Genomic DNA, 12,859 nt, shown 5'->3' with positions numbered 1-12,859 from the left:
GAGATGGGACCAGGATAAGTTTAAAGCGTAAGAGGTTGCTGAAAGCTTCAGAGGTAACAGTAGGCAATGGATGACTAGAACAGGGGGATGGAACATTGTAAAAGATGAATGGGTAGCTTTAAGAGACGATATAGTGAATGCAGCAGAGGATGAAATAGGTAAAAAGACCATGTTTAGCGTAAATCTTCAGATAATATGGGAGATATTCAATTTAAGGGGACTGGTCCATGAATACCAGGAGAAACCTTGAAAAAATTGTCAATTTTCTAAACAGTGTAACCCAAAGAACAAGATTTGTAAGCCCATATAATGCTCACTACATTTTAAGTCATCTTTCAAAACATTTTTATGTATGAACCACAGCTTTAACTCTCACACATTTTTTAATTGTATTTTTTTGTTGCAAATGAAATAAACCATGCTAATTATTTATGTACATCATAGGTACACATTACTCAAAATACAAACAAAGTAGAAGATTTATATTTTTCCTTTAAGTTCTTCACACTATTATCTTTAAAGCAGACTATTGAGAAGATGGTGCTGTCATACATTGTGGTACAAAAAAAATTTAAGTTTGATCAGGGATTATCAAAAATTTTGGAAATGAATTCATGGTTTTTCTTCAAAAAAGCATTTTATTTTCAAAGTTAAATCACAAGAGTAGTCTACTTTTTAGTTAAGCATGTTTTAAGACAGTATACAAAATTTCAGCGCTCTATTTTTAACCCTCAGTTGGTAACATCCATCTCTTAGGCAGGTATAAACACACTCAAATTTCTAGGTGTTAAGATAGCAGCTTTCACTTAGTTAATACTCTGCAGAAATCAAACCTGCATTTGGATCGGACTTCCTTAACTCTTGTGCAAAAAGGTGTGCAGTATACTGCTGCACCCATTTTCAATAAGCTGCCACACGAAACTCGAATTAAAAAATCTTAGCATTAATTCATGCACTTTCAAATCGAAACTGAAGAGTTTCCTCATGGGTCACTCCTCCTATTCCGTTGAGGAGTTCCTTGAAAAATTAAGCTTATTTTTATTGTATTGCTGATAGCGTTTACTTAAACTTATGGACTAACTTATTTAAGGTTCACGAACATTTATTTTTATCTGTTATTACGTTGTGTTGTAATTTCATGTACCATGTTCCATGACCTTGGAGATTTGCTCCTCTATTTGGTCCTACAGAACTTTATGAGTAAATAAAAAAATAAACACGAATTAATTTAACTTTCAGGAAATTCAAGTTAAAGTTAAACTTGCTATTTCTATTAAACTTGCATGACACTAATGTATCCCAGGTCAATATTCATCTTGTGTCCCATGTTGTTCTTCCTCCCTTCTTTTCACACCTATCCTTCTTATTCTAGGTTATTTGGTGGCTTCCAACACTGATTTTTCTGCTTCAAAGAGTGTCCTTTGATTAATAGCTACTAGAGCTCTATGCATCCACTAGGCACTCCCATCAGTTCCATAACATTGAGCTTTGACACTGCACTGTCACTGAAACATAGAACAGCATCTAGAACACCTATTTTCAAAGTATTTAGTCCTACTGGAACAGTTTTGGTATCCATTCCCATATACAATTGTTGAAACTTACCATACAAACATTTCTCTAATAATCTTGTGTCACTAAGATCCCGATGTACAGGTTTTATAACTTCCATTATAGCAAATGGCAAAGAAGAAAGAATGTTTATGGTTGTAGGTCATACCTTGACTAACAGCCCTCTGGTAGCCACACGTTGAAACACTGGCTGGTAGGCAGAGTGCATGACATGGGTTGTCATCTGTGGACCATTTGTGAAAGAAGCCCATACTGCCTTTTCATTCCTCAAGGTCATTTTTATTTTGTCTTGTGGTTTGTCCATAATAATACTGCAACCTGTCTGTTGGGCCAACCACATCCACTAATGCACTTACATCAGCTAAATTCTTTCACTTCAAATTACTCTTCAAGTTCCTCACACTTGTACCTGCCCTTTTCTGGACATATCCCACACATTCCATTACTTAAATTTTTGTGTCGGCATTAGGATGGATTCACAAACTTTTTTGTATCCTTTTGAATCTCCATCTCCTAGGAAAATGTATACATCACACCATGTTTCTCCACTGACCTGTGAAATGTCACCACAAAACCTTTAGATTCCATCCCTCCACTATAACCACTAAAGCCAATCAAACATTTATGGTTTCCAGTTCCACTAGTAAAGCCTCACAGTACTTGCTAATACTTTCCACATCAATGACTTAATCATTCCCCAAGGAGGTAGCTGTCACTACACCATTTAGCAAACTATGACCGCTTCCCTGCCAGGATGCATCCAGGGCTGCAGACATACATCTATTGCTTCATTCATGTCTACACTTCCCTAAACAGCGTATTTCATACTATCATTTGCTACTTCTTCTAAAGTCTATAGAATAATTTTATTGCACCTGTCAAGCCTTTTAGGCAGAGAGAAGTCCATAAGAGCACAGAAAATTTGAGCATCTCATGGAATAAGCAAGTTTAATGTTTGTGTTATACACTCTCCGTTTAGTTACGCCACAAGTACAATCACATTCGCGTAAATCACAAAGAATTCTTCATTTCGATGCACTTCCTCTTCTAGCATGTGTCTCCTCAACTACCTTCACACCACTATTGCCACATTCCTTACACCACCAGAGAGCTTTTTTATTAGTTCAGATATCAACACAAACAACCTGAGCCAACAGTTTGCGTCTCTATATTATCAGCATTAATACTGTCAAGCCCACTGCCCACATATTTCAGTTTTAGCTTTGAAGCACTTTGAGTAGTTGAAACTGACTGAAGTGTTGTATCACGTTGTATTTCAGTATTAACAGAGTTAATCCATTCGGTTAAGCGATTTCCATAAAAGTTACGTTGTTTAGCACCAAACTTCTTAATTCTTCCCATTGCTTTCAAGTGGAATAAGAAACTAATGCACACAATTACTTCGCTGTAGACAAATTATTTGCGCCAAAACAACAGCAAACAGTGACTACTGACTAAACTCTCTGTATAAACGAAAGATAAGGAACTGTAAACCTTTCGCAGGTTAGCCAACTTAAGGGACCAAAAAGTCGTAAAAACGAAACAAATGAGAGCAAAACTTTATTTTCAACATACCTGACTGTGTTCCATGGGGACGTCGTGGTGCATACAGCCACTTTTAAATTCCTATAATTTTGGTACTTTCCGTGGTCCATTTTCCTGAAAGTAAACTTTTTCTTCCTCAGAAAACTCCAGAGAATTTCTTGGGACAAAAATTAAAAGATCGATTTTTTGGCAGTTATTCATGTAATGAAAGGAGAAAATTTAAAAAATGCAGAAAATGAAGCAGGTGAAAAAGAATACAAATGTCTAAGAAATGAAATTGACACGAAGTTCCAAATGGCTAAGTAGGGATGGCTAGAGAACAAATGTAAGGATTCAGAAGCATATTTCACTAGGGGAAAGTTAGATACCATCTACAGGATAATTAAAGAGGGCTTTGGGAAAAGGAAAGCATCTGTATGAATGTCAAGAGCTCAGATCAAAACCAGTCATAACCAAAGAAGGGAAAGGTGGAAGGTACATATAGAAGGTCTATACAAGGGACATGAGGGAAGAGGACATAGATGAGGATGAGATGGGAGATACCGGTATGATACTGCAAGAAGAGCACTGAAAGACCTAAGTCAAAACAAGGCCCCAGAAGTAAACGACACTCCTTCAGAACTACCGATATCCTTGAGAGAGCCAGCCATGACAAGCATATTACATCTTGTACACAAGATGTGTGAGATGGGTGAAATACCCTTGTGGCGACCATCGACCACGAGTAACTGCCACCTGCAAAGTGCAGAGTAAAGTGTCTTTGGGACTCATGGCTCTTTGGCTTGTTCTAGGAGAGTTGGTTTATGATGTTCACGTTGGGATTCTCTGTATTGTTTTCTTTGTGTTATGTGTAATTATACGAACCTTAATAAAAGTGCCTGATCATAATAAGTTTGGAGTTTTCTGTGCACAGTTAGTTGCTATATGCAGAATACCCACATTGGTGACCCTGAGTCGCGAAAATACGTTGCATTCGCTCGCTATGTATCACCGGTTTCGCGCCAATAGACAATGTCGCAACCGCCAGTTCTTCCTGCAGTGCAGGAGACCGCTACTGCAGGATGGACCTTCGACTGTGAAGCGCAACGCTTTACCCCATGTGCTATTAATACACTGGGAATGTTTGTGTCTCCGGTGTTTGCTTTGACCGTCCAGGCGACCCTAACCTCTGCAGGCACACCACACTGAGCATTGTACACATTGTTGCGGACACCTTCTACGGCATTCTACACTTGACAGAATGCTCCTCAAGAACAAGATTCTGGAAACCCTTTGCCTGAGTTTCTACTGCACCCTAACATGGACCATACAGCTGTCCAGTTTCAGGGTCCACACGCATGGCCGCCCCCTCCTCAAATTGGTCCATCGTTTAACATGTCCCCCTCCACGGCTGTCAAAAGGATACTCGCGTCAACCGCACTGTGCCATGTATATGCCTATCTGCCCTGCCACCCCAAGCACACCTTGGGTGATGCACCAGCTGTGGTCCTGCCCTGTCACTTGGCACTCAATTGCGATTTCGCACCTCTGCTCGAAATTTTACCTGCATCGGCTATTGATCCTTCCATGCCTGCCGCACCATGCTTGTGTGGCCGTACAGATTTGCTGCCTACAAGGACTGGATATCACGTCTTGCCTACACAGCTACCAGACGTCCAACGCATCAAATCACCCATCACAGAGGAAGCACACACGTGCACTACTCATTGAATGCCTTTCTCATCTGCCAGCCAATATTATTCACAAAATTATTTATGACGAGACTTTAGGTGACAGAACCCCCCCCCACAGCTGTAACGACACTTGTGTGCACAGGTCAGTACTGAGATCTTGCCAAACATAGCGCTCTGGGCACTGTTGTTGGTGAAGCGGCCACAAGAACTGCAATTACATTTGCTTCCACATATTGCAGCATCACTCAAGGATAAAATACAGCTGGCAGACCAGACATACACAATTATTCAGCACTGCCACCTCCCTTCACACAACACAGTGCCTAATACTGCCGAGGTTGGTAATCCTATGACTATACTTCCACCATCGGGCAGTAGAGGCTTTGCGCGTGAATATCGCGGGCAGCACATGGAACTGCAGCCATCTAGTGGCCAAGACCGGGAATCGCCAGGGGGTCAGCGCCAGCCTCTCCCCACCCCCACCAGGCTAGCGCCTGCTCACCCTGTCTTCCCCTCGCCTGTCACTTCAGCTGGCAGGATGAGTACAGCTAACTCACGCATATGTTGGTTCCACTCCACTTACATGGACACTGCTTGCAACTGCCGTCTGCCCTGCACATTCTGAAACGCCTCATATACAAGACTTCATGCAAGTACTTAGCGGAGCACACATCTCAGTGTCTTGGACTACCACAAGGTGTATTGACAGATACCCATGGAACAGACTGACATACCCAAGACAGCACTGATCACACCTTTGGGCCTCTACGAATTTTGTTACATGCCTTATGGTCTCAAAAATGTGGCCCAAACTTGGCAACGTTTTATAGACTCACTTCTGTTTAACTGCACATATTGTTTTGCACACCTTGACAACATTCTTATTTTTTCCTCAATGACAAGTCACAACTTCGATGCACCGCTGTCACTTTTCTGGGATACACCATCTCCTCTGAAGGTATACACCCCCCTCCAGAGCGGGTTGACTGTATTTGTGATCTACCTCCCAAGTGTCAGTTCGTGAATTATGCCAGTTTTTAGGAACTATCAATTTGTACTGTTGTAACCTGCCAATGGTGGCAGCAATTCAAGCCCAGGAAACAAACCTCAGGCAATTGCCAGGTACAGTGGTCTGATAAAATGGTGATAGCTTTTGAAGACCTTAAATCAGTGTTAGCATGTGGTGTCAGACTTGCCCACCCTTTGCCAGATGCCTGCACTCTATTACAGCAGATGCAAGCAATTTTGCAATCAGTGCAGTTCTTCAACAGCACGTCAGTGATACAACTCATCCACTCCATTTTTTCCCCAAGAAACTATCTACGGCTCAACGTAAATGGCCACCATTTTGTGGTTTATGAAGCTGTAAAATATTTCTGCACAGACATCGAAGGAAGAAATATAACAATTTTCACATATCATCGCCCTCTCATGGGGGCTATCGATAACCCCACTGTTGACTTCCCCCATGTAGGTTTTGGCAGATGGACTTAATTTGCCAATATACAACAGACATCCATTAAATCCGATGTTCAGATAATGTGGTGGCTGACTACCTATCATGCATCAATGCAATTTCATCCCCTATTAATTTTGATAAATTGGCAGGCTTACAGGACAATGATACAAAATTGCGCAACCTCTGACAGAACCCAGATACTTCCCTCCAGGTCATCTCCTGCAAACTATCAGGCTCAGTCAGGCCACTGTGGTGCGATACGTCCATGGGCACTACCCGGCCTATTGTTCCCCCTGTTCTGCATCACTGAGTATCCACTACGTTACATAACGTTTCACACCCTGGTGCTAAGGCTACTATGTGCCTTGTTACAGAATGCTTTGAGTGGCCAGGAGTGAAGAGGGATTGTAATACTTGGGCTCGTGTTTGTTTACAGTGCCAGCGCAGCAAAGTCAGCAGGCACACATAACCCCTTCTAGGCAAATTCAAAATCCCGAAAGGCTGCTTCCAACATGTGAATCTGGACCTCGTAGGACCGTTACCCATGTCTGCTGGTTTCACGTACATCCTGTCTGTCATTGACCTCATTACACATTGGGTGGATGCAATACCGCTGCAGGACATCACAGCGCATTCTGTAGCATGCGCATTTGTATCCTTCTGGATAGCTAGATTTGGCTGTCCTACATCCATCACCACCGACCAGGGAAGGCAGTTTGAATCCCTGCTGTTTAACAAACTCTGTGTACTCTGTGGGGTAGATAGATTACACACTATGGCTTACCACCCACAGAGCTATTGACTGTTTGAGCGGTGGCACTGGACTCTAAAAGCGGGCCTTATGTGCCACAGTGGTGAGTGGTCTGATGCCCTTCCCTGGGTTATGTTAGAAATACACACAGCTTACAAGGCAGACCTCCAGGCTTCACTTGCGGAGCTCCTGCATGGCAAGACCCTACTTCTCCTCGCAGAGTTTGTCAACGACGAAGCAAACGTCAACCTGTCTGATCTCCCCGCTCTAATTGAGCATGTCCAGATGCACATAGCTGCAATCCACACGCCCCCTTCATGAGTACACACCCACCCTCGGGTCTTTCTGCATTCAGCACTGGACTTTTGTGAGGTCTTTATATTACAGGATGACACAGTCAAGCCAGAATAACAGCCGCCTTACTCTGGTCTGCATCGAGTAGTGGCTCACACGGACAGTACTATGGACATCCTCATCAGTGGCCGTTAGCAGACAGTTTCCCTTCAATGCGTGAAACCAGCCTGGACAATCGAGGAAACTGTACCACACCCTCCCGAGTCGAGTGTTCCTTCGTCAGGTGATGATGAAGAGTTAGCAGGTCATGATGAGTCAGCAGTAGCTGACTGAGACAGACGCAGCAACAGGAAAGTAATCGCATTTGTCATTTACGAGTTCCTAACTAGGAGCGAATTGTATTATATCATCTGTGTGCTTTAATAGTCCAGTTTCTTGTGTTTCTGCATATGGATTGAACATCTAATAGCCACAGTTGTCGCGTTTTCGTTTGCGTCGGAAAGTAAACCGATTTTCTGACATACTAAAAGTTCCCAATCAGGGGCAAATTATTTAGTTTCACCTGAGTGCTTCAGTAGCTAGGTTTTTGAATATCTGCGTATTACTAGATACAGTTCATGCATTTTCGTCAGGGTCTACAGTAGAGTTCCGCAGCACGTGCCGATAGTCTGCTTATCTGAATAGTTTAGTTTTCCACGGCCTATAGTATGGACAGGGACTGCGGTTGTTGTGTGCAGATGTGAGCCAAGTTGGTGACACTTCGCTCTCGGCTTCAGGCTGTGATGGCCTCGGTTACACAGCTTGAAGCTGTAGTGGATGGGCACCACTGTTGTGGGCCACCCGTGGGGACCCAGCAGACATCCAGCACGTCCGAGTCATCCGATCGGTTCTCGCCAGTGGCCATCCCAGTTACTGCTCGTACTGAGGCTGACACCTCACGTGTGGTCGAGTGGGAGGTCGCCCCGGGGTGAAACAGAATGACTTCCAGGCAGCCGCACGTAAGGCCTCCCTGGTTTGTCTGACAAACAGGTTCCAGGTTCTGTCTGTGGCTGACATTGTCGCTGAGCCAGATGCTGTCGTCTGTCCTGTTTCAGAGGAAACCACTCAGCCTGCAAGTTCCGGGCAATCGCAGAGGGTGGGATTATTGGTAGTTGGGAGCTCCAACGTTAGGCGTGTTATGGGGTCCCATAGGGACTTGGCTGACAAGAAGGGTAAGAAATCCAATGTGCACTCCGTGTGCATACCGGGTGAAGTCATTCCAGATGTGGAAAGGGTCCTCCCGGATACCATGAAGAGCACAGGGTGCAGCCAACTGCAGGTGGTGGCTCACGTCGTTACCAATGATGTATGTCACTTTGGATCAGAAGAGATTCTCTCTGGTTTCGAGCGGCTAACAGAAGTGGTAAAGGCTGCCAGTCTTGCTTGCAAGATGAAAGCAGAGCTGACCATTTGCAGCATAGTCAACAGGACCGATTGTGGACCTCTGGTACAGAGCCGAATGGATGGTCTCAATCAGAGGCTCAGACAGTTCTGCGACCGTGTAGGCTACAGATTCCTCGACTTGCGCCAAAGTGTGGTTGGGTTTCGGGTTCCACTCAACAGATCAGGTGTCCACTATATAGCCCGCATCTCGTGGTCGTGCGGTAGCGTTCTCGCTTCCCACACCCGGGTTCCCGGGTTCGATTCCCGGCGGGGTCAGGGATTTTCTCTGCCTCGTGATGGCTGGGTGTTGTGTGCTGTCCTTAGGTTAGTTAGGTTTAAGTAGTTCTAAGTTCTAGGGGACTTATGACCACAGCAGTTTAGTCCCATAGTGCTCAGAGCCATTTGAACCATTTTTTTGTCCACTATATGCAGGAGGTGGCTACATGGGTAGCGTGGACTGGGCGGTTTTTTTAGGTTAGAGGGTCTCGGGAAAACACAAGAAGGTCCAGGCTGAACACAGGAAAAACGTAGATACAGGAACCATTGGTTTAACAGTTGTAAATTGTCGTAGCTATGTGGGGAAAGTACCAGAGCTCGAAGCGCTAATAGAAAGTGTAGTGGACTGACAAGGCAGCCAGTCCACAGAGACGGGTAGCCGAGAGGGCACACGTACACACACGCCGACTGGCGCGAAGTCTGGAACAGGATACGTGATGAATGTGATAAAGAAAAGAACGTAGCTACTAGAACACTTTACTTTTATATCGTCCTTTGGTATACAGCATTCTTGATGATACAAGTGAGACTCTTTAGATTCATGAAGTAACTAATGGCGCCTTGCTAGGTCGTAGCCATGGACTTAGCTGAAGGCTATTCTAACTGTCTCTCGGCAAATGAGAGAAAGGCTTCGTACGTGTAGTCGCTAGCAATGTCGTCCGTACAACTGGGGCGAGTGCTAGTACGTCTCTCGAGACCTGCCGTGTGGTGGCGCTCGATCTGCAATCCTGACAGTGGTGACACGCGGGTCCGACATGTACTAATGGACCGCGGCCGATTTAAAGCTACCACCTAGCAAGTGTGGTGTCTAGCGGTGACACCACAGAAAGCACTGATGCTCAAATCGTTATAGGCACTGAAAGCTGGCTCAAGCCGGATATAAGCTCAGCCGAAATTTTTGCGAAGAACCTAATGGTGTTCCGAAAGGATAGGCTAAACACGGTTGGCGGTGGCGTGTTTGTTGCTGTCGGAAGTAGTTTAACTTGTCGCGAAATTGAAGTAGATACCTGTGAGTTAGTATGGGCAGAGGTCATTGTTGGCAACCGGAATAAAATAATAATTGGATCTTTTTACCAACCTCCCAATTCAGATGATACAGTTGCTGAAAGGTTCAAACAAAACTTGAATCTGATTTCAAACACGTACCCAACTCCTAAGATAATAGTTGGTGGTGACTTTAATTTACCCTCGATATGTTGGCGAAAATACATGTTTAATTCTGGAGGTACGCATAAAATATCATCCGAAATTGTGCTAAACACATTCTCTGAAAATTATTTCGAGCAGTTAGTTCATGAGCCCACGTGAATAGTAAACGGTTGTGAAAACACACTTGGCCGGCCGAAGTGGCCGTGCGGTTCTAGGTGCTGCAGTCTGGAGCCGAGCGACCGCTACGGTCGCAGGTTCGAATCTTGCCTCGGGCATGGATGAGTGTGATGTCCTTAGGTTAGTTAGGTTTGATTAGTTCTAAGTTCTAGGTGACTGATGACCTCAGAAGTTAAGTCGCATAGTGCTCAGAGCCATTTGAACCATTTTTTGAAAACACACTTGACCTCTTTGCAACAAATAATCCTGAGTTAATAACGAGCATCAAAACCGATTCAGGGTTTAGTGAAGACATGGTTGTCGTAGCGAGACTGAACTCTGTAATCCCCAAATCCTCGAAAAATGTACCTATTCAAAAAAGCAGATGAAAGTTCTCTTGACGCCTTCTTGAGAGACAATCTCCACTCATCCCAAATTAATAATATAAGTGTAGACCAGATGTGGCTTAAATTCAAAGAAATAGTATTGGCAGCAATTGAAAGATTTATAGGCTACCAAATAAATTAACAAACGACGGAGCTGATCCTCCTTGGTACACAAAACGGGTTAGAACACCGTTGCAGAAACAACGAAACAAACATGGCAAATTTAAACAGACGAGAAATCCCCTAGATTGGCGATCTTTTACAGAAGCTCAAAATTTAGAGCGGACTTCAGTGCGAAATGCCTATAACAGTTTCCACAACGAAACTTTGTCTCGAAACTTGGTAGAAAATCTAAAGAAATTCTGGCTGTATGTGAAGTATGTTAGCGGCAAGAAACAATCAATGCCTTCTCTGCACGATAGCAATGGAGACACTATCGAAGACAGTGCTGCCAAAGCAGAGTTACTAAACACAGCCTTCCGAAACGCCTTCACAAAAGAAGACGAAGTAAATTTTCCAGAATTCGAATCGTAAATAGTCCCAATTAGGTTCCTTTCAGAGTATGCTGATGCGTTAGCTCCATACTTAACAATCATATACTACCGTTCGCTCGACAAAAGATCCGTATTCAAAGACTGGAAAGTTGCATAGATCACACCAATATTCAAGAAAGGTAGTAGGAGTAATCCACTAAATTACAGGCCCATATCGTTAACGTCGATATGCAGCAGGATTTTAGAACATACACTACTGGCCATTAAAATTGCTACATGAAGCAGAAATGCAGATGATAAACGGGTATTCATTGGACAAATATATTATACTAGAACTAACATGTGATTAAATTTTCACGCAATTTGGGTGCATAGATCCTGAGAAATCAGTTCCCAGAACAACCACCTCTGGCCGTAATAACGGCCTTGATACGCCTAGGCATGTTCGGATGAGGCGGAGCACCAACCTCTGTGGGCGACGGCGTGACGGCAGCCTCAGCGTCCATCGGTTCCGGCACCGCGGGGGAACACGGCGGTGGCCGGAGGTTGGGCCGTGGCAGCGGCGAGAGGCGTCCGCCCGGCGCAGGGGACCAGACCGGCGACAGCGGCGGCAAGAGCACCAGCGGCGGAGGCGCCATCGGTGGAGTCTTGGGCTGAGGCGGCGGAAGCCGCGAAGCATACAGTTCTGCCGGAAAAGAACCAGCGGCAGAAAACCGAGGGCGGCATAAACGGATCTGGTTCCGCTGTTGCTTTACAATGCCGGAGGGACCAGATTCAAAAATGGTTCAAATGGCTCTGAGCACTATGGGACTTAACAGCTATGGTCATCAGTCCCCTAGAACTTAGAACTACTTAAACCTAACTAACCTAAGGACAGCACACAACACCCAGCCATCACGAGGCAGAGAAAATCGCTGACCCCGCCGGGAATCGAACCCGGGAACCCGGGCGTGGGAAGCGAGAACGCTACCGCACGACCAGGAGATGCGGGCGAGGGACCAGAAATGACAAATAAGGCGTGGCCAAGCTGGCAAAGAATGCGCCTATTATATCTCTTAAAAAAATAATGTGTAACTATTTATTTAGAGGAAACTCCTAGTAAATTTGTTTTTACTTTTATTTATCGTGATCTGTTACTGATTTTTAGTGAAGTTAGTTTTTACGTTTAGCTTTCAAAAAAATACAAAAGAGATATAATAAGCAAAATAATGAATTTCGTAGGTTGCCAATTGACGTATTATACCTGGTTTTATCGAGCGCCAGGCTCCCTTCAAATTACTGTAAATGCAATAGTGTAGTATTACTCACCTCCAGTTCACTGATCTGAAATTATTACTATCACAGAAAATAGACAAGTTTTAATAAAATTATTTCACTGGATTCCTTCAATTAATCTCACTGAATATTTTTACATAATTTCTTCCGCTCCAGCTATCAGACATTGTGCTTTGAAAAAATATTTTTAAATTTGCCGCGTAATAGCAGCTAATTGTTAACAGTCAGATCACTGTTACGCGCTCCGCAGAAGCTGCAAACATGCTAAATAATTTTCATTAAATATTCTTTTCATAAGATAAATGTGGCGTACGTTCTTGAAATAACACACGAAGATCACTTTATACTAATATATTCTTACTAGGACACAGTTTAGGACACAGTTTACACCATTAAATATTTGCAGT

At 43.9% G+C, this 12,859-nt stretch overlaps 1 long non-coding RNA gene across 1 annotated transcript; it reads right to left on the bottom strand.

Annotated features, from left to right (window-relative positions):
- Positions 1 to 618: 618 nt before the first annotated feature.
- Positions 619 to 3,021, bottom strand: LOC126249734 (uncharacterized). The gene is made up of 2 exons (XR_007545650.1): positions 1,606 to 3,021; positions 619 to 1,505 (listed from the first exon to the last, which is right to left on the bottom strand). It is a non-coding gene; the product is annotated as an uncharacterized LOC126249734 (long non-coding RNA).
- Positions 3,022 to 12,859: the final 9,838 nt, after the last annotated feature.

This window comes from Schistocerca nitens, chromosome 3 (assembly GCF_023898315.1).
Source record: "Schistocerca nitens isolate TAMUIC-IGC-003100 chromosome 3, iqSchNite1.1, whole genome shotgun sequence".
Taxonomy (NCBI): Eukaryota; Metazoa; Arthropoda; class Insecta; order Orthoptera; family Acrididae; genus Schistocerca; species Schistocerca nitens.
This window is presented reverse-complemented; position numbering and strand designations above follow the sequence as displayed.